Below are 22,337 nucleotides of genomic sequence, written 5' to 3'. Positions count from 1 at the left end.
TAAGTTATTTCCTTGTAAAGCATGACTTTATAGCTGATGGTTAAGGTCTGGGCGCCTGATAACTCTTTAATGTTTTTAATACCTTTTCAAATGTCAATTTCCGGTCTCATTAGTACTCATTTCAACTCATTTCAAAAAACAGAAAAAAGTTTAACACGGGACCCAACCACTTTGCGTCACCAGTAGTTATTTTGGCCATTGTCACTCGAATGTTGTGGCTGTAGACCGCTGATAGCCGTTTCCATGGTGAATACCCCATAACTTCTGTGGCATTTTTTATTGTTGCACTTAAAAAAAAATACCAAAACCAGGAAACAGGAAATAACACTTCATACATCACAAGTTATTGTTCAACATTTTACTGTTACAAACATCTGTCTTTGTATATGTCGCAGTAAGTAATTCTGTTTAGCTGACTTTACGTTTAGTGACTATGCTGACATGAACCTAAACTATTGTTTCATTCCTAAACCTTTTAAACTACTTGTCTTAGTGTTACTTTGGTTTTAGTCATTACACGTGTAACTCAACCTAAGTATGGACCGGAATACTTAATTGTGTGATATGACCAAAATCTCATATCCCGATATAAGACATCTATCGTCCTGATAACGATATAAATCACAAAAATTTTACATTTTCTGTACATTCTGAGAATCGCGGGCAGCTCGACTTGCGTAAAGTGTTTCCAGCTGGGCGTCGTGTATCTGGAGTCGAGTGTTTTAACCAAAGCATGAAACTATACATTTTTAGACATAAGTTGTAACGGCCGCCGTTTTCTTTGTGAGTATTTATTACACGGCGTGCTGCGGGGAAAAGCCTGTTCTAACGTTTGAATCTAAGGTTTATTTTTTAGCACCTGGCAGCTCTTTTTTGCTTCTCATCCGTAAGTACTCTGCATACTCTTTTACATGATTACGTTTATTTTGAAAAGTCTCAACAGGATCTTGAGCTTTATTGTGAAAGGTTTATGTGGAAGATAAACAAGCGGACACGCGATAGATTTTGGTAGCCCGACTGGAAAAATTTGCAAGCCCTGTGTTACAGGCATGGCCCTTTAAGGATGAAGCCTGATGGGAAATGTATTCGGGATGTGTGTAGCGGGACTGCCTGGTGTGTGTGTGAAGAGAGAGAGCGGAGATGGGGAAAAAGTAACGGTTAGCTACAGAAGAGACGACAAGAAAATAAATAAAAGGAATATAATAACTCCCTCGACAGCCAGAGTTGTGTCGGCGATGCTCGCTGTGAGTAAACTGTTTCAGCCCACTGTACGCGGTGTTCGTGCCTTAGAGAAGAAATAAAGTTCGGTGAAGCAGTTTCCTACGCCTCCTTCGATCTTTTTGCTAGCGGAGTTGACCTGTATAGTAAGCTGTTGCCGGTGTTGTGCCAAAAAGTGATTGTCTGCCAAAAATTGATTGCTTGTATTTAAACTGCTATAAGTAACTTGTTGGGCTATAATATATGAAACAGATGTCAAATGCACCCCTCATGGATTACATATAGTCATCTTGAGCCACAAACAACATCCGTGTAACAAGGTAGAAGCCACAATCAGTTTTTGGCAGTGACTTTTATATAACCTTTATTTTTGCAGTTAAAAACAATCTCATTAACATTAAAAATGTCTTTCTATATATAACCCCTTTGTAAACCCTGTTCACCGAAGTCTATTTACGAACATACGTAAAGATATTACACATAAAAAAATACACGGAAACATTGGAAATCAGTTTTTGGCAGACAATCACTTTTTGGCCTACGAGTCAGTTACGGAACCTTCAAGTAACTGCCAGAGGTTTCCTTACTACGGTTCGGGGCCGCGGATCTGGCGCGGTAACACCTGTATCTGATTGAGGAATCACTCATCTTTGGAAAGGAGAGTTTATTACAGAGAAATGGCTCTTTCCAAAATAAAAGCTATACTATACGCTTCTTCTGGGCTATATTCTCAGCAGCATATTGTAGCGGGTCAGGGCTGTTCGGGGTTCTGTTTGTACAGTTATGTTTTGTTTATGTTGCCATAGTGACGGGTGACGCCTTCTCGCTGCGACGGTGTGTCCTTCCGGGGTCAGAGGGCGCCCTGTGTGGTGTTGTTGTTGTTGCTGTGCGGTTGCCGCGCTGAGCAGTTAGCTAGCGGCAGTGTTCTTCTGCAGATGTCAATAAACGGCTGTGCTCCCTGGCTAGCTCACGGGAAGCGAGACCAAACGATACCTCCGTCTCCTCCTTGTCTGAGCTCGCCACAATATTAAACATATCAGGTCCCCATAAGGAGAATCATGTGCTAACGGCTGTCTAAATGACTCGGGTAAAGTTTGTAGCAAGCATGCTTGTTGTTTTTGTCTGCTTCCACTTGTCTTTGCACTAGGATGATGTCGGCGTAAATGTGCAGTCATATTCGTTGTGTTCCCACTAGTGCTGTCAGCGTTAATCTCGTTGAAATGACGTTAACGCCACAACACGGCAAATCTCCGTTAACGAGCTACCCCTGCGTGGGGCTAGACGGCCAACACGTCAACGAGCTAACTGCGCTAACACACTAGTTCCCACCCATGTAATTGAGCATTGCGTGGCACATCCAACATACTGTTTTACTTTAGTCCATGACGCGCTTACCTTCAGGGTCATACCTCACATGAAAACCAAAATAATTCCAAACGCCAGATCTGAATGAGGGTGGGGGAGGTTCAATTTGCCATGTTGCCAGGAGAGCTTAACTTCTGTCTCGCTAGCTTGCCCTGCGCTCTTCCTTCTGCTGTTTGTGTTGAACGCTCAGTGGATCTGCGCTCGACAGTGCAGCCTAGGCGGAGTAGTCGAACGCAGATTCACTGAGCGCTCAACACAGACAGCATCGTCAGAAGGAAAGTTGATAAAATAAATTACACATTTTGTATTGTTCGATACATATGCGTACCGAACCGAAAGCACTGTATCGAACGGTTCAATATCGATACGAGTATCGTTGCACCCCTAACACATATGTATACATATATACACACATTTGGAGGTAAAGACCCTATAATTATTGAAGGAAACGGCAAAAATCATACTACTTGCTAAGCAAGCCCTTGGAGACAGCAGAAAGGAAAAACTCCCCTTTAACAGGAACTTCTTATTAAAAAGGAAAGTTTTAAGCCTAATCCTGAGAGTACAGAGTGTCAGTCTCCAGAATCCAAACTGGGAGCTGGTTATTCTCTTGTGTAGCAACCCGTGTATTCCTAGAGGGTAACAAAAGCCCCTGCAAACAGCTTTTGGGTGGTTTACAGTATAAGCAGCCCTTTTAGCATTTGATGTGTTACCCTGATATAAAAGGGGGAGAGCAAGAAAATATGTCAGTGGTGCCCAGTAGCTCTGATTTGCTCCAGTGATTCCATTCACATGTCTGTGCCATCTATCATGAACTCCAGTCAGAGTATTGCTGTGCCAAGCAGAGGTTTCGCTGGGAGGCCAAACGAGGGAGAAGCGGTGCGGTGCCATTTATTGACCCACGCCACTATCAAAGCCAAGGACAAATGGGCTGCTACTCCACGATGGGATTGATTTTTAGTCTAACAAGAGATCGTAGAGAGGAACAGAGAGTGTCCCATAGAGTGAGGACGACCGAGGAGTGGATAGTTCTCCTGCTATGCGGCGGCCTCTATATGCATGTATGTGTGGGCTGAATTCTTTATAACCTGTAGAAAAAAGTCTGGCTCTAAAAATGGACTGGAACGAATTGGGCTCTTTAGCAATATGTCTCTCTAAAATATCCACTTTATAACCATAACAATTGCTTCACCTGTTTAATCACTCATTTAGTCTCCAGCTATCAAAATAAATGAGCTCTGATGTGTATGTCTCAGCAGCATGACTCTGGGGAGTGGAAAGGCTAAAAGTCCAGGAGAACTTCTGCTTAAATGTGGCAATTTGGTGTTGTCACAGTTCAATAGAAGGGGGAATGACACGTTGGGACGACGTCCCCCAGGCTGCCTGTTATTTATTTATTTTTCTTGGTTTTGTGTTGGAGGTGGGAGGAGCGGTATCGGAGAGTCCAGGGAGAAGAGAGACCTGACATCACTTCTGTGATTGCTATGGCAGGGTTCCGTCTTTAGTTCCCTCCTCACTATTTTCTAAATTATTTTATTTACATATTTTTTAATTACTAAGCTCCTTTGTGTTGTTCTTTATCTATTTTTTCCAATTTATTGAGCTCCCCTCTTGTCTGCATTTTTCTTACCTTATTTAAATATTTGTTTTGTTATATAGCATTTTAATTACTGAGCAAACTGTCAAGGTTGTGTTTAATATCTTGTTTGCTGTTAAAGAAATGTCCAAACATTGGAAAACAAAAAGTATATCTTATCTCATCTTGCCAAGCATGAGCACTGCTTAGTATGTGGTTCCACTTTGCGTTGTATTATTTTATCTTTATTATCCTGTATAAATTTTTCCTTAACTTACCTTATCAAAGCACTCACAACACTACTTTCCCCCCTCCTTATATTTTTTTCACAGTAATATTATTTTAATTAATTCAATTTGAATTCAATTTAAGATTATCAGTGTGGTATTCATTATTTGACTGAACTATGAGCCAGTTCCAGTTCAACCTGGAATACTGCATTCACTCACACTGATGCACACTCATTAAATGAACCAAAACAATGATTAATGAGTTTGGTCTACTGGCTTTGTGATGCAACCATAAGGTAGCTCTTAAATATTGAGAGTGAATTCTTTACAGAGCCACAAAAAACAGTTTTATCTAACAAAGTTACTTCATATGGGCGACACAATGTCACATCAATTTCATTTGCAACACAGAAAGCATTACCACTGATTAATGTGCTTCCCATTAAAACCGAAAGAAGCAACGGCAGACGGGGATATGGCATAAATCATTTGGATTCATCAAAGAAAAAGACATGTTAGCATGCCGATTTGAAACAGTTTAGGGTCATAATACAAATGGCTTTTTAATTAGGCATCAGATGCATCGCATGCTAGCTTTTCCCCGTTTATTACGCAGACGTGAAAAGAAAACCTCGCAAATGGGAAAGAAGTCGACGTTTAAAAGCTCCAGCCAAATTTTCCTCTGTTATGATTTTCAAAAACTCTTCTCTAATGCCAGGGTAACAATCTCCTGCAGAGGGTTGCATCAGCAAACACAAACCGGCGCCGTCATTCTGAACGGATATCGATCACACAGATTGATGCACCTTGCGTTAAACAGTCCGCACAGGCCTTTGAAGAGTTACAGACGTGAAAAAATAACAAACGGCTGCAGGGTCAGAGACGAAAGAAATCAAGTGTTGTTGTTAAAGATAAAGCTTGAGGTTTGAATCGGGTGGGCAGGACATCGCTCTCTGTCAGTCTAACAGCTGACAGAGAGAAATTGGCTCTTGTGTGTTTTGTGCTCTCTACTTTGCAGAACAATGAAGGTTGAATTTAAAATTTTAAAACACCAACGGTAACAGAAAAAAAGCTCTATTTTCACCTGTTTGAGTCAAAGTTTGTGAGAATGAACTATAAAGGTGTCAATCTCCTCAGCACAACCTGACAGACTTCCTGTTGAGCCACACACAGAGCAGGAAAATTGGACAGTATTGAGAGGTGGACTATGAATGATTGCTTATGGGTTGTTTTTTCTTTCTACACTTTTCATGGCAAAAAGCCGAATGACACCATTCTCTCCCTGCAAAGCCTTCGAGTTGTTTGTTTTCTCTTGGGGATTTTCTTACTGCAGATCCAGAATACACTCTGATGCAATTCGCAAAGCCCTGCTCGCTACAGAAAGGCCGGCACACAGAGTTCAGCAAAGTTTAAATGTGACACTTGCTATTAATTTGGCCAGTTAATCACAAATGCTCACTATTCTCCATTAACTAAGCTTTTAATGCCCCCATTAAGAATTAATGTCAGCCTATTTTGCACTTCAACATGGGTGAGCTCATTAGAGACAATCGCTGAACATGGCTCTTCTCTGGCTGGCCATGACATAATACATTAAAGCCCTGCGTTCACAGTCTAGATTATAGTGTTGGCGAGTAAATCTAATCTGGTTCATTTAAGTCTGTAGCACAGGCAGGTCTATCGTTATATCCCTGTGCAGTTTAGCCCTCGGTTTCAGCTTCCACCATGCTCTTTTCTTTCCTTTCATTTGTCCTCTCTCTGTCCTCTCTTTTCTTTTTCTCCTCCAGCACGACAGAGCACTTTACATATCTAGTCTAGACCAATTCCAGGTAGCCTTGACCCCTATTTATCAGCTGCAGGAATTATAACAGGTGTCAAAATGATAGGGCAGTGCGGAGTTCCTCGGTTGCTTACACTGTGAATCACAATCACAGCACGATCTGAGAATTACAGAGAAATGCTGCCTGGATCTCTTTTCGTTTAATTAGAAATGCTTGGGAGCCGAAGTCGAGCTGCCTATCATGCCGACTTGTGATTGGAGAGAAAGGCAGCCCTCAGTCACAACATCCATCAGCGCTAGAAAGTGTCGAGTGTGTGCTTACAATAAATATTGTAAAGGTGAAAGGGTGTGCGTAGGTGTGAGGGCAGCAGAACTTTGCAATATCACAGCAGGCTGCTTCCAAAAGATTTCATTTTCCACATCTCCCAGCACCCTAATCTAGGCGCAGGGTAGAGCTGCAGAGCCGAATTCACCGAGAGAAAGAAGGATTATATGGAACATGCAAAACGTTGTACCTGAAAGGATGTCAGGGGAAGGAATCTAGCAGAAATAGACTTTTGTAAAGATGAATTGCTGCACCACGAGGTACATTTGGCCCATTTCACTCCACCGCGTTCTGCTATACTCTGCCATTTAGAAAGTATGGTGATAAAACACTCCAATCATGATCTCATGCAAATTTGAGCTTTAATTCTGTACTTCCCCTGTAATACTTGTACGGGGAGCGGGGGGGTGTCAAAGAACACAGCTGATCTGACTCAGACAGTTTGAATCTAACACCAGGCGATAATAAGCCCGGCTGGGACAATCAGTCACTGTCACTCACGTGCTTATAACTGGACCATAATGTGACCGAGCCAAGACAGTAAGTACTCTCATAACTCTATACTGCTGTTGCTTCTGCTTAGCCAATCTCACAGCACTGTGAGGTGACTGTATATGACATTTCATACATCTTGGCCAGCCCCTTATTGTATTACAATTGCTTAGCTGTATGAATGAGCATACAGAGCAGCACATACTTGCTGAGAAAACAGAAATTCTCATTATAGTTATTTCAAAACAGCATGTGGTCATTACGGGGCCGGAGAGAAGCAAATAGAAATTCCACGACCTGTGAAATATGTATTTATAAGCCACACCTTGATTATGCGAAAAGCTCTGTGTGTACGTGCGTGTTGGCTAACGGAAAATGAACTGAGGTGAAATGTGTGCTGAAGGGGGCGGGGAGGCAGAGAGTCTGTAGGCTCTGGATCGGCCTGACAGAATCAATGGGGTCAATTAACATAAGGAGAGTACAGAAAGCAAACACAATATCAGATCTATCTGCAATCCACTGCGTGTTTCTTCTTTGTGTGTATGTGTGTGTGTGTGCGTGCTCTGACAGGCACATCAGAATGCAGCAACAGTCTGCATAACATATGCACTGGAGGAGAAAGTGAAAAAAGGTCATTTCCCCTTACTGGCTTAGAACAAGTCTGAGGTGAAATGTAAAAGAAAAAAAAAAAAAGAAAGAAAGAAAGAAAGAAAGTATTTCTAAAACTCATAATGCTGAGCTTGTGGAAAAAAGAAGAAGAGTTTTTTTCTTGTTGAAATAATTTATTATCTGCATCTTTATGTGGTGGACTGAAATCCAGATTGGTAGATGATAAAGAGATTAAGAAAAAACACATTACTTTATATAAGACTAAAAAAGGTGAATAAAGCCCTGATTGTTCAGTGCTAATTTTACTTCATAATCATTCTGTATTTTGCTTTTTGACTTCCCTAGGAATTCTTGTTTTTTCCTGTTCCCCAGTAGCTCCATGTCAACGCACCATTCAACTACCAACCCTGCTTATCCCGCTAACTGAACTCAAAGTGCCCGCCAGGCTTTCTGCTGTACAAGCCTCCTTCAGCTCATCCTAGCCCCAGCTCACCATGAGCTGCCAGCTAGCTTAATATTGTTGAAAGTTCTTCTAAAAGCAAGAAGTTGTTGTATTTAGGCACTCTGTTTTAAACATGTGTCTAGAGCACATGTGTCAAAGTCAAGGCCCGCGGGCCACATCCGGCCCGGCGTACATTTATATCCGGCCTGCGAGATCATTTTATATAGATTTATTATTATTGTTATGCATGGCCCGGCGATATGAAGCGCTAATAACACACAAACTACAGATAATGCAGCGCTGCAGCCTCCTTGCCGAACGCTAGGCTACCTGGGAACATTCCTGCATCAATTAAGTCAAACTTCTGTTACCTAGCCCCTCACAATGGCAAAGAGAAAAGCTGATTCTGAAAACAGAGCCTTTCAGCTCCAGCGCAGGAGGCTGAATATATGTTTACAAACATTGTGGAGCTAATGTGGCTGTAATTAAAGAATTTAATTTAAGACGGCACTACGAGTCAAAACATAAGCTGAAAAACTGAAATGCAGAGCAGAAACTACAGAGAGTAGAAGAGCTAAAGAAGAATCTGACATTTCAACAGAAGATTTTCACCAGAGCAAAATCACAAAGTGAAACCGTTGTGAAAGCAAGTTTTATTGTAGCAGAGGAGACAGCCAAATCAGCCCGGTACCACTCTGAAGAGCTGCACGATGAAGGTGTACGGCATCTTGTGTCCAGACAAAATGCAGATTTTGGCAAATGTGAGCCTGATTTAAGAACACAGTTGTGTGTTCTTAAATTACATACTCTCTTGCTGTGGATGAAAGTACATACATGATGGACATTGCACAGCTGACCATCTTCATCCATGAAGAGGAAATATTGGAAATTAAATCGATGCACGGGACAACGACAGGAAAAGACATTTTTGAAAACGTATTTCAAAGTGTAACCGACATGAAACTGCCCTGGGACAACAGATGGAGCGCTGGTGTTGTGCAGGATGTAGGATCTAGTAAAGATGCAGGAGGAGAAATGTACCAGTGAGTTAACAGCAGATCACTGCATCACACACCAGGAAACGCTGTGTGGTAAAGTCCTAAAAATGGAGCATGTAATGACACCCCTGGTCTAGAGAAAGACACATGGTGTCTAATCAGATACTTACTTTGGCGTTACCTCTGCCTCCAGTGACACTGTGAGCAATCTTGGAGTCATTTATGATCAGGATTCGTAAACAGAGAGGTTCTTATATTTTCTATACAACATGGCTTTTATACAACTTGCCTCCTTACCCATTCACACCAGCACTTTCTTTTTTATATGCTTTTCCTGTGTAAGTGCTTTCTATCTAACATTGACACATCTGAACAACTTGGGGTTAGTATGCAGACTGGAGCACATGGGGACTGGACCGCCAATGTTCCAATTAGTAGGTGAACTGCTCTACTGCCTGAGCCACAGCCACCTTATATGCCCTGTAGCACGCACATTAAACAAACATATTAGGCCCGCCTTCATTCAGTTGCGCAATGTTGCTAAAATTACAAACATCACTCTCAGAATGAAGTTGAAAATCTAGTTCACGTGTTCTCGGCTCAACTATTGAAATTCATTACTATCAGGTTGCTCTAAAGGCTCGCTGAAGAGTCTTCAGTTGACCCAAAATGCTGCAGTAAGAGTACAGACAGGGTCTAGAAAGTCACTAGACTACATGCTTACTTATGGTTCCTACACAAGCCTCACGAACTACACAATCCTAGTTTGTTGTGCTGCACAACAAACATTAATTACATTTTTAAGGAGGTGTAGTCCTAGAGTGGTCTGATGTATTGGGTTAATTCCCCTTGCCTCTCAAAACCTGTACAAATTGTAGTCTCCAAAACTAAAATATCTGTGAGAACCCAAACAACCCTCGACTGTGATGATTAACTTTGACTTTCTTAAATCGGTAGGTTGTCCCCTTAAGGCCCGGCTGGACTGAACCAGTTCAATAAACCGAGATGTGTTAAATCGATAACAACCTTCAGTCAGTCATGTGGAAGAAACTGTAAAAGCAGCCATTTTGTGTATATCCATGGGTCTCATCGCATTAACACTTTTGAAGGTAACCTGGCGGAGAATGAGATAATGATACTCTGAGACAAATACCTGCTTTGGACCCGTTATAGTAAATGGTGGCATTATGCTTCCCAGGTTCCAGACAGTTAGTTCTGCCTTTGCCTTCTTCTCATTTGCTCAAATCCAATAGCACTATATATGCGGGGTGCTGGGAAATGATAAATAATAGGATGCTGCCTAATAAATATGAAATCCCTGGATCATTAGCTGGATTAGATTGAAGGGGAAAGTGCATAATCAGCCTATGGTTGCACTACAGGCGGGCAGTCATCGATATCATGGCATCAGCTCCCCAAAGAGTCAGACAGAGATAGAGCGACAGTTAGAGACGAGACGGTTAGGGGTATAAGAGAGAGAAAAAAGGCCGTCTGAAAGGATTAATTCAGTAATAGAGAGCAGCTAGAAGCAATTACAGAATATGAGCATCTATTTAGTATTCAAATAGGCACTGTTATTACCATGGAAGAGCAGTTCTTTAGTCTTGGACCTTGAAGAACGCTGCAGGATGTGAAGCGGGGAATAGCTGGAGATTAAAAGATAAAAGTTCCCTGTCAGTAATACTACACAACAGCGAGAGGAGGTAAAACAGTGGAGATGAAGACATGATTTTGTGTTTTCAAATATACTGTGCTGACATCACTTCACACCCAGCGCTGCTTTTGACTTTTAGCCTCCAACTCTAAGGCTCAGAGATGGTGGAGAAGTGATTCCATAGAATCCTGCAGCGGGCCATCCCTCCAGCCCGCTGACAGGCCAGTCGATGTGTTTAATCAACCAAAGACACGCTGTAGCGAAACAGGCCCTGCATCAAAGAAGTGCTGACACATTAATTCACCTCTCCTCCAGACATAACAGCACACTGCCTGAACTGGGGCAGCTGAGTGCACGCTCACATTTACAGTCATTATTACAGAGATGGAAAAATAACCTGAAAGGCAAAAATAATACTGAACAGGAAGCGAGGGTGCTCACCAACAGAAGATCAATACGGTATTCAAGTACTGCTGTGTTTTAACATCACATAGAGATGAACTCACACCATCAGTTTTGTACCAAAAGTGCAAATGTTGCACTACAACTGACTGTGTTGTTTAGAAATGATTTTTATTTGCATTTTTCTCCCAAGATCTAGTCATGAAATCTATACTGTTTTCAGTATCTTTAGTTTCACGTCTTTCATTATAAATACAAAGTGGGACTACAAATAAATACAAAACTACTGCCCCAATTTGCAGTTTTTTTACAGTGTTGCTGAGCACAGAGTAAACAAGAGTCTTCTGGATAAATACACAACACAAACACCTGTTTGCTGTTGTCTGCATTTCCTCATTAATACTGCAGAATCTCAAGGGGGCGTGCTGGGGAATTTCCATATTTGTAGAAGCTTAAGACCGTTAGCAGAAACACCACAGCGCTCTGTCATGCCAAGTTGTGTTTGTGCCATGATGAGCGCAGTTCAGCAGCTCCAGTTGTGTTTTATCTGCCTTCACGTTAGATTAGCAAAGGTGGGTTGCTGAATTTGTCAGCAGAGATGGGTGTCATCAAAGTGATGCTTTGCATGCTGTCAAAACTAAGCTCTTAAGTAAAGCACTGGTGTGTTGCTGATTTCTGTTGAGATTTTTGACATTTGACATTTCTTTAGTCATTCAGTCATCGCATATTACAGAAACTACACAAAACAATGAATATAAGCTCCATAGCTAAAGCATTGCTTATATTCATGTCTGACTTGGAATCTTATCATTGAAGGTACCCTACCTTTCAAGCAGGCAAAGGAAATAACATCAACAAACAGATAAGAAACCATATTTTCACCTGTTTTTGGTAGTGTTTGCCCTTTGTGCCTTTCTGTCTGTAAACTCAATAGCTTGAAAAGTTTTGAATCGGATTGTGATCAAACTGTGTAGGGCTGTAGGGTGGGTTCATGTTAACAGTCCATTAAGATTTGGCTCATTTCCACCAGAGTCTTCAAGGTCAGCGTAATGACTTATTGGCCAAAAATGGACAAAAAGTCTTATAAGACAGACACGATGCTTACAAGTGTGGTGTGTGTTGTCAACATACAGAAGGTATCGTATACAGATTTCAAATATCATGTCACATTTGACCTCTGACCTCTCAAGGTTAATAGACTGATCTTGATAATAATGTTTTATAGAGCTATTTAAAATTATGCTTTTTACTGCCATTGTTAGTAATGACAGCAAATAGGCAGCACATAGGGGACAAAATATGTGGATTCCAAATATCACATTAATTTGAACCTCTGACCCTAACCCTACATGGTCAAATTGCCTTTCTCTTTGAAAATGCCAAAAATTTACTACCTTTGTTTGTTTTGGCAACATTCAGGAAATGATGTAGGTATATGTAGATTTTTTATATCACACTATATTTCATATCTACATTTGACAGCTTTTACTTTCTTTTAAGTTGACCCCAAAGGACTTTTAGGACTTTTTACAGTAACATGTTAAAATCGTTTAAATGATAGCAATATGACAATTTCAACACATCTACAATATTCCTGAATAAGTCATAGTTTTTCTGAACACAAAAATAAACTTGTACAATAATATTCTTTTATATACTTAAACACTGCCCAGAGAGTGAGCTACCTTGGTGGAGGTTTGTGGTCTCAAAGTGTTTTTTGCCAAAAATATTGGTGTGTCACTTGGATATTACTCTCAGCTTAAATCCCAGTCAAAGTGCTATAAAAATAAATGTTAAGCTGCAATAAAAATAGATATCTGGAGCTGTTAAATGAGCTCTAACAGTTAAAAATATAATCAGAGAATTACTACAATTAATTAAGCTGACATGAGAAGAATATATCTTCACCAACTTTTTAGCAGTGTATGGAATATATAGCAAAAAAGCTTGATAGGCTGCAATGCTGACTGTGAAGTTCCTCTCATCTCCTAATTCCCATTTACATTTGGAAGCCCTTCACCAAATCATAAAGTTGACATATTACTCCTCAATGCACAGGCTCCATTTCACTTCCACTGTCTCCTTCTGGGGTTGTAAAAATGAGCAATAGGCAGTGTCATTCATGGGACAGTGACTTCTCCCAAGCAGCTTTCTTTAAGTAATAAAAGTCTTGAAATCTCTGAAGTAAATCTGCACTTACACCCTCATACAGCCCCTTTAAGCCTTATCTCAGGTCTAATTCACTTTACAGTAAGGTTATCATTCATCACATGAAAAGTGCTCACCTGCCATCAGGACTAACCTGGGGTGTAAGCATTTCACTAAAGGACACGCGTGTCAGAGGCCCGGGGATCAAACTCCCAACAGCGTGACTAGCATGAAATCCACTCTACCACATGAGCCACGGATGTCACGTTGTGTAAAATGATGTACAAGTATGAGCGACCAGATGTCCCTCTTTAAATGATGGCTGTACAGCATTTTTACGCCTTGTCCTGCGGTCCCCGTCTCTGCAGGACATGCACTTTCCTAAGTCTGGCTTTTAATCAATGCATGTAAGGGAAACTTTACAGTCAAATGAAGGTTAGCCTGTCTCGCGTTATGGCCATTAGTGAATGTTACACATTAACAGAAAGTCTTAAGCTTAAGTAAATAGGTAAATATGATGGAAACTACCACAAAGAAAATGAAGCAGCCAGTATATTCTAACAAACAGAGTTTTTGTCTTTTTTGCTAGACTCACTTTTCAACTTCGCTGAGGGGGAAAATATAATGCGAAGCAACACACAGTATGTGTCATAATTGGCTAAAATTGTCAAGTATAACTCAAAATAATAGGTATACCAATTTTTGGATGCATCCCTGCTGAAACCCAAAGACTGTTACTAGATGCAACAGCAGGTGAAATAACAGTGAGATAACAGAGAATACAGGACGGCATAAAGACTCGCATGAGACCATATTTAAAAACTTTTATTCTTATTGTGTTTACTTAGCAAAAGAGTTGGAAAAGTTACATTCAAATACAATACATCTGACTACTTCCCAGCATTGTATCCCACATTTAGTTTGTTGGGATGTGGTGGCCCAACAAACTAAGGCTTTACAGATCTTTGTCACACACTCATATTCCATCACATATACCTATCACAAGGTTTATTTCAGGTAAAACTCTGAATGCCATCATAGGAAATTGGTTCTCTAAAGCATCTCTCTCTTGATCCTGTGACACAGGCCTTCTTTTATATCTGCATTTCACACAAGCCTTTATTTTTTGTTTCATATACTCAAAGAGACTTCAGCAAATGCAGTTTTTTCTTTGAGGATATGTCCTGTAAGATTACATTTCCTCTTACATCATCCTTTTCCATCTGGTCTCTACCCTCCTCACAAAAAAGAAAAAAAATATGAGATGATGGAGCCCTCTAGGTTTCCTTATGCATTTCACTGCCCCTCTGCCTCAGCCCGGCATCGTTAGCTCACTGCAGGCCTAATTGGGCTGCGTCTAATAACAGCAGTCCCCAGGGTGTGCTCTAATGAACAGAGAATATAATTAATGCCACGGTGACGGATATTGGCTCTTGGCCCTCAGGCAGGACCTGCTCAGCATTCAACTTCTTCACCAACCTGTCTCTCTCAGTCTCACCATTCAGTCCACTGAGTCACATCCACCAGAGCCTATTCACCCAGGTTTCACCGAAAGGGCTCCGCTCCAGAGTTAACTGTTCTGAAAAAGCTACAGATGCATTAACTTCCATTTCCATATTAATCCCATTGTAAACAGCTTTTACAATGGCAGGGCTTACTGTGAATTTTAAACATGTTTGTGTGTGTGCGTGCGATAAGCCGAGGGTGAATGCGCGATTGCGTTTGTGGGTGCCGGTGCTGTGTCAGCGCCGTGTGTCAATGGAGCGTCCAGGTGAATCCAACGAAAAAAAAAAAAAAGAGTGAACAGCCAGCTGCTCTGCCAGTCACTGAGCACGCCTACGGGCATCCATCTAGCTGCCTGCGACTCTGTCACGCCTCACAGGAAGACGCTGATTGATTCACCCTCGATCCTGCCCTTTCTCCTCTCTTGCGACGTCTCTCGTTTTTGCCCGCCCTCCTCCATCTGTCTACCATCTGCTCCATCCTTCTAAGTCTTTTCTCCCGTATGTACAGTTTAATTTCACTCTTCCTGCATAGCCTCTTCACTTACATGGTCACACATGTTTGGGCTACATGATTTTACTTTTGGGTGGGGGGGGCTCAGGAGGAACACTTGAAAGTAAAGTAGGGTTGAAAAAGCAAATTCTTTACGGCACAATATCACCCCTTGGTGGTAGCTTGCCGCAACTACACCAACACAGGTACAAGTACTTCCACTGGCCAGGCATTTGTCCAGAGTAAGCTGTTTAATGAGCCTCCGGGAAGGAACTAAATGAGATGAGAGCCGAGGTATTAGGTGGAAGGAGAAGGAGATAGAAGGAGAGAAAAAAAGGTTGGCAGGATTGAGAGCTGCAGTAAGTGGGGGTAAAAAAAAAAATGATAACAAGGTGTCACTTCAATTGGCTTGGTGTTAAGCTAGGCTAGTAAGTAAGGCTTTGGCAGGGTTAAAGCAATACGTGCACACTGAGAGTCACCACAATAATGACCATGCCAGAAACTGACGGACAAATGACTGCACAGATCCGTGTATGACTGTTTCTAGGTGACGGCATACCTTTTGTTTTTTTTGTTTTTACGTGTGTTCAGGACATATTTGTTTGTCTGCGGTTGCTTTTGCCCTGCTTCTCCTTGACTGACAGGTCATTAATGCACATGGAAGCCCACATATCTATCTGGCTGACAGAGTAAAACCAAACCATTATGTTAAAACCATTAGCAGGAGGCAGATTTCATGACACGCATGGTTTCCACGCCAGATGACTAAAATAGCTATAAATGGATTAAATTAAATATGCACAGATCCTGACTGACACAGACAAAAAATGCTCCTACATTTATGATTTCAGCGCTGTAATACTGTGGGACGATAATAACGTCTTTGTTTTAATAAAAAATGAAGATTTCCTCTCCCTGTTGCGTGCTATCGTGGGTATTTGTGTGTGCACCGGCGCTGAGTAGGACAATTATGCTATAAAAGCGCTCATTCGACATCTTAACATCACAGTGCATTGCACTCCATTGCACTGACCTTGGCTGTAATTGCAGCAGGACCTTTTCTTTTATGCATTGGACACCAGGATAGAGAAATTAAATGTCAACCAAGCCTGAGGGAGGAAGAAGCAAGGTATTGCACTGTATCGGATTGGAAGCCATCCAAAATGTCCGACATTCAGTCCCACTGTTCTCTCTGCTTCCCTCAAGAGAGCTCCAGTCTTGTACACACACACACACACACACACACACCATCAAGTACTTGGAAAGATGTCAGAAACAGTAAAACCGTACACTGAAATAGATACTAATGGAATTCTATGAGAGTCTATTTAACTGAGTACACACATCTATTCATTCAAGCAGACAAGCACAGAACTGCAAGACAACTGCATAAACAGAGTACACTCTACACACACACACACGCAGCCACACACACACCTGTCCCTAAACTATATAGAAGACAGAGGGATGGAGAGTATTCACATTTGGAGGGGAAATAGAGCATGTGGTGACAGCAGAGTGGTGGGAGCGTCCAGAGGGAGTCAGTGATGTGCAGCTGAGAGGAACCGCTTTGAGTCAAGGTTTCTCGGAGTCACAGGGGGAGGAGCACAACACCAGGCTTTTAAAAATATTTTTTTACGATTCAAAAAGTGCTCACTTACTTTTTTTCCCCCCTTTTGGGTACACATCATCGTCACACTTCAAGCGTTTAGGGACCAGAAATGGAGTAAAATATGATTCTTTCCTTAGATTAAGCACATTTCGAATATGCCAGCATACACTTAACTCTCATTTAGATAATGCAAAACAAAGTCATTTATTTTATATTACCATCCTCTCTGTGTCTATTTGTCATGCCACATGCAGAACATCACACATTTTTTGTCGTTAATCTTGTTCTACTTCATTCTTTTCCCAGTCCCATTTGGGATCACCATTACAAAAAACAGGCACTATTTGATATTCACTTGAAACTGATCACTCTTAGACTGCTCTTCAGGAAGTGGTGCAGCTGAAAGCTCCAGACCCCACGGCAGCCGTAGGGTGGTGAGGTGGTGGGTAGAAGAATATCTGAGAGGATAAATGGGCAGTTCAGCAAGGTAACCTGCGAAACGAGGTTGTGGATTGCCTTAAAGGTGAGGAGCAGAATCTTGAAATCAACACGATATTTAACTAGAACCGAATGGAGCTTCTGAAGGATGGGTGTGATTTAACTAAAGCAGAACAAGAATGGCAGTACTGTTAGGTGAGAGAGATGGACGGAGGCAATTAAAGTTCTGAAAACAGAAGTATGAGGACCTAGTGATGTTACTAATTTAAACTGATAATAGTTCTCTTTGCAAAAACACTATTTAATAGCATAACTTTTTAGATTTAGCTCAAAAGTAATTTATTTTAATAATTTATTTAAAGTAAGAGGACATTGGATAAATGAATGAAACAAAATGTCATCTTGGCTTGGTAAAAACTTTAAAAAGATCACTGTAAACAATGTGTAATATGCTCTTTTGCTATTATCACTACTTGGCAAAACACCACATGAGACTCAGTGGTTAGAAAGGCTCTTTCAAGGCTCCTCATCACATGTAAATGTCAAAATCCTGGGTATTATTCACAGACTGGTATTATATGATGAGTCATCATCCATATCTGAAGTGGGGAACTGAGTTTGCCCTTAAATTCCCACCAGACCTCTGAAGAAAGTTAATTCCATTGAACATGGCACTAGTTCATATTTCCACCATGCAAAGGCAGCAAACATTCATAATACCCCAGTGCAAACTTCCAATCCCTTATATAAGATCTCCAGCTGCATGAACACGCTTTAACGGAACAAACAGAAGCAGCCTTTTCATGAACGGCTTTAACAAAAACTGTCTGAACATACTGTTCTCGTGACAGTTTGACGCCTTGTCCTGCTGGGTGAGTCAGGTGCGCTTTTTAAATAAGCTGCGATTAGTATGCCATCGCTATTAAACATTCTGGGCACACGGTGTAGCAGCGGAGTATTTTGTTTGTGCGATTTTCCTTTTATCTTGAAATGTACTAAATTCCAATATTAAATTATTAAATTCCAGAGTGAAACTCAAGTCAGTTTGGCACACTTCGATGGCCCCAGCTTGTAATCACTTTATATTCAAAAGGTGTATGAAGGCAGGGAATATCTTTCACCAAAATCACCCCTTACTTTAACCCTCTCTAGCAGAGCATATTATGTGCAATTTACTATTTAGGACAGGAAATAAAAGTGATATGCATGAGTACTGCAAGCACATGGCTAAGTGTAACTTGTGAAAGGTCTGTAATATGTAAACATACTTTTCCACATGTGTATGCAGCTGTAATGCGGTCGTCTCATGAGTCTGAATGAACATTTTCCAATAGATATACAGTAATGTAAACAAGGTTTTCACAGGACTCTGCAAATCTGTGAAAAATAAAGTACACCCTATGGTTGGATGTGTCTGTGAAGCTTCTCAGTCATCCAGGTCATCGTAGTCAAAGGAGCTTGCAAAGAAAGGCGTCTGGACTTCTTTAAGTTGCTTGAAGACATTTCACCTCTCATCCAAGAAGCTTCTTCAGTTCTAAGGTCAAATGGTGGGGAGTCCCAGATTTACACCTAGTGGGAGTGTCCCCCCACAGAGGGACAAAAGGACCCCCTGATGATCCAGGGTTTTGGGTGAGCTCATTGTGAAACCTGGCCCCACCTTATCATGCGAATTTCTGAGGTCAGATGGCCCAGGATGTGAGTCGGTGTTAAGGCGTCTGGGGAGGGAACTCAAAACTGGATTATAGATGGCAGACAGTTGGTGTCTTAAACCACCGCCTCTGTTCAAATTGGATTGGATGTGGAACCACCTTAAGCGGCAATAACTTGAACTAATTATTGTCTGTGTAACTTTGTCTCTCACATCAGAGACATTTTGTCCCAATCTTCTTTAGATCACCTCACATTTGACTCCAGAACAGTCTGGCTCACAGAGGAATTGATGGCTGACTCAGTGCCTGCAAGATGCTCAGGTTCCTGTGGCTGCAAAACAAGCTCAAATCATCACCCCTCCACTAAATACGCTTGACAGCTGGTAAGAGGCGTTTGTGCTGATAATCTGTGGTTAGGTTTTGCCAGATGTGGGACTGTGCATTATTGTCCAACATGTCCACTTCAGTCCGTCCAAAGGCCAATATGGCAGAAGTTCTATGGTTTGTTTCAGAGCAAGTTTGCAAACCTAAGCAGAGCTGCCATTTTTTCCCCTCTTGTCACCCCTTCAGACATACTCGTTCATTCTTTTTGTAATTCTATTGTCATAAGCTTTAAGATTTAACGTGTTAACTGAGGCCTGTGAAGCTGGCACAGTCTGACCTTGGGGTGAATTTGCTGGGATGTCCACTCCTAGGAAGTTTGCAGCACAGTGTTAAGACACACCTGAATGCTCCAGACAAGCAAACTGCCAAAACCTCTGCCTTTATACAGGTACTTGGTGATGATCAATTAATGAAGCACATTTCCCATTTCCTATGGAATTAATGAATGCATAGTTATTTGAAAACTTCCTGTAAAAGGTTTGCAAATTTCTACATCTATTTAATTTCAATTTTCTGTGTTCAGACATTTAGTAAGTAAATGTGATACACATGTAACAATATGAATGGAAACAGCATTTTTAATCAGTTTGCCACATTTATCAAACCCAATTTACTATTAAACATCCAGATTGCACATTTAAACTCTACCAAACACAAGTAATCCTTCACACTGTATCAATCAGCAAAACTGTGTTTTAACATTTGATAAACTGCTGCTCTTACATTACATTAAACAGAAATATGTAGCATTTTTTGCTAATGTAATCCACTTGTTTTGGGCTCTAATAACATGTCAGATTCATTTAAGGTCAGGTTTATACGTTCAGAAGTAGATGCACTGCATGCTACATGCTCTCTGGACAGTGGATCACTAAGGGATACCCACTTTTGGTAGATAAAGTACTCCAATGAGTTTTTCCTAGATAATGCGATAACATAACAAGTAACTTTTAAGTGGAAGTGATTTTGTAATGCAATTTAAAAGTCATGTTCAATGGAAAACAGTTTTGTAAAGTCATTTAATTCTAATTACAGGGCCTTGAAAAAGTCCTGTGTCAGTATTTTTCTCCACTGTTCCCCAAGGTCAGGAGTGGGTGCCTTTCTTGGATGTGGTAGGCATTTCTTAGGCTCCTTCTCCAGAATTGAACCCTAAATCTGTGTTACCCACAATCACCATGGTACGCACAAGATGTTCCATCGAAAGCTAATGGGGTGGACATTCGAATAAGATGTCCCTGGAGGGATTCCTTAGATAGGTTTTGGTCATAGATACCTGCAGGTCAGTCCTTATATGCATGTTAGCTCCAGAATTGTTATCCAAATAACCAAGGAGTGATCAAAGGAACCATAACTGATTTAATGAGCCATTCGCAGTTTCACTGAGGCAGTTGCATGTACTTACACCAGCATGGATTAATCTGAGATAAGCATATACTACTGACAGGATCAATTAGGAAACCTCTTGGCTATCTTGGTCTGGCTGGGGAAAAAACAGCTCAGGCTGTGGTCTCTCCAGACTTCCTCCCCAAAACATGCATGTGGGTTAAATAGCAATTGTAAAATGGGTTCGGCGGGTTCAGGTTCCCTGAATTGTGGAAGAATAGTGATGGGCTGATGGATAGATTCTCCATCCTGGATGGATTTAATTAGACTGTGAAGCCTTGTAGCAGTGTTTTTTTTAAGTAAAAGAAAAATGCAGCATTTTAAGACCTCCTTTTCAGTCTTTTTAGAGCTGGGGGACGAATTATGTTATCCAGTCTGTACTTATGTCCTAATGAAAATGTTCTTTTCCTCTTTCATATTGTGCATGCTGTTCTTTTTCAGATGCAGCTAATGGAAGACAAACAACTTTTTGATTAAGCTCAGTGACCTTTCATGCAAAATAACAGAAATGTGTGCTGCTTTAATGTGAACGACTTTAATATTCCACATGTGTTATAGACACTGTGGAAACCCTGATTGTGAGTATAATTACGGTGATCATATCAGATTATAGTGTTTGCTGTGCTTGATTTCAGTTTGCATTAATTGCACCGCGGCAGCATATCAGACATACATATAAATTCTGAGTGCCTAAGTAGTTCAACCTAATATACATTTCTAAATATGTACAAATTGAATATATGTATATAAGTTTATTATAATATGCTAATCTGGGGCCAGGGGTGAAGAACGACAGCTCGAGGAGAGTGGGGTATGGGTGGGTAAAAGGATCGAAAAGTGGGTGAGTAGTGGGGAGATAAAAACAAAGACACATATTGCTGCACATACCAGTCCTGAGTGACACTGGAGAACTACAGTCTTCAGAACAAGAATGAACACAAAATTAGCACATATTATCATAATCCTTCCCTGTTTTCAATGTTTTATGACTTCAGCCTGAATTACTCTCTTTTCTCATTTAGGTCTTATTACTCAAATCCAGCGTCACTGCAAGTCTTTGCTTCCACAGTGAACTGTGGGGCCACATGTGTAAGTCTGCCCCATTTGTTTTTCTATTCAGGCTGATAAGAGCTACATAGAAGTAGTCGTTTGACAAATACAAAAAAAATAAATAAATAACTACATGTAACAAATTCCATATACATAACATTCATTAAAGGGGGAGCAACCCAGCGAGGAATTAGAGGATTACAGGAGAGACTGAGGACGCTGCTCTGCTCTGAGGTGAGTCACAGCGACTTATTGAGTAGCTGACAATCCCGACTCTGCTGATAAACGATGAATACCTGAAAACACGACTGGATTACGGATGAGGAGATGTGGAGCGTGTGTGGCCATGCGCATCCAGGTGTGAACAGCTAAGTGCAGCTAGGTACAGCAGTCTCAGAAATGGAGGGAGGAATTAAGGACTATTCAGACTCATTGTCCCCAGCTTCCCTATGACTACTGCAAAAGTTCTGCTAGAAAACCAGCTCCCAAGACAAACTCACTTTCCGGCATCTTATCTGACTTACCACCAGATGGACCACCGCTATCAGTTCACGCTCCTCTATTTGAGTATGTATATATGAGATTAT

General features: G+C 41.1%; 1 long non-coding RNA gene across 1 annotated transcript; it reads left to right on the top strand.

The window, feature by feature from the left end:
• Window positions 1-1,214: 1,214 nt before the first annotated feature.
• On the top strand, window positions 1,215-21,984 carry LOC113035416 (uncharacterized). The gene is made up of 4 exons (XR_003274343.1): window positions 1,215-1,244; window positions 19,151-19,316; window positions 21,723-21,789; window positions 21,920-21,984. It is a non-coding gene; the product is annotated as an uncharacterized LOC113035416 (long non-coding RNA).
• Window positions 21,985-22,337: the final 353 nt, after the last annotated feature.

The sequence above is a fragment of the Astatotilapia calliptera genome, chromosome 2 (assembly GCF_900246225.1).
Source record: "Astatotilapia calliptera chromosome 2, fAstCal1.2, whole genome shotgun sequence".
NCBI lineage: Eukaryota > Metazoa > Chordata > Actinopteri > Cichliformes > Cichlidae > Astatotilapia > Astatotilapia calliptera.
The sequence above is the reverse complement of the archived record's forward strand: the minus strand, read 5'-3'. Positions and strand labels throughout refer to the sequence as shown.